The sequence below is a fragment of the Schistocerca nitens genome, chromosome 3 (genome assembly GCF_023898315.1).
Source record: "Schistocerca nitens isolate TAMUIC-IGC-003100 chromosome 3, iqSchNite1.1, whole genome shotgun sequence".
NCBI lineage: Eukaryota > Metazoa > Arthropoda > Insecta > Orthoptera > Acrididae > Schistocerca > Schistocerca nitens.
This window is the reverse complement of record NC_064616.1, coordinates 917,050,826-917,051,746: the sequence shown is the minus strand read 5'-3', so window position 1 is coordinate 917,051,746 and position 921 is coordinate 917,050,826.

Here is a 921-nt window from a genome sequence, read left to right as displayed (position 1 = left end):
ACATGTGATTACATTTTCACGCAATTTGGGTGCATAGATCCTGAGAAATCAGTATCCAGAACAACCACCTCTGGCCGTAATAACGGCGTTGGTACGCCTGGGCATTGAGTCAAACAGAGCTTGGATGGCGTGTACAGGTACAGCTGCCCATGCAGCTTCAACACGATACCACAGTTCATCAAGAGTAGTGACTGGCGTATTGTCACGAGCCAGTTGCTCGGCCACCATTGACCAGACGTTTTCAATTGGTGAGAGATCTGGAGAATGTGCTGGCCAGGGCAGCAGTCGAGCATTTTCTGTATCCAGTAAGGCCAGTACAGGACCTGCAACATGCGGTCGTGCATTATCCTGCTGAAATATAGGGTTTCGCAGGGATCGAATGAAGGGTAGATCCACAGGTCGTAACACATCTGAAATGTAACGTCCACTGTTCAAAGTGCCGTCAATGCGAACAAGAGGTGACCGAGACGTGTAACCAATGGCGCCCCATACCATCACGCCGGGTGATACGCCAGTATGGCGTTGACGAATACACGCTTCCAATGTTCGTTCACCGCGTTGTCGCCAAACACGGATGCAACCATCATGGTGTTGTAAACAGAACCTGGATTCATCCGAAAAAATGACGTTGTGCCATTCGTGCACCCAGGTTCGTCGTTGAGTACACCATCGCACGTGCTCCTGTCTGTGATGCAGCGTCAAGGGTAACCGCATCCATGGTCTCCGAGCTGATAGTCCATGCTCCTCCAAACGTCGTCGAACTGTTCGTGCAGATGGTTGTTGCCTTGCAAACGTCCCCATCTCTTGACTCAGGGATCGAACGTGGGTGCACGATCCGTTACAGCCATGCGGATAAGATGCCTGTCATCTCGACTGCTAGTGATAGGCCGTTTGGATCCAGCACGGCGTTCCGTATTACCC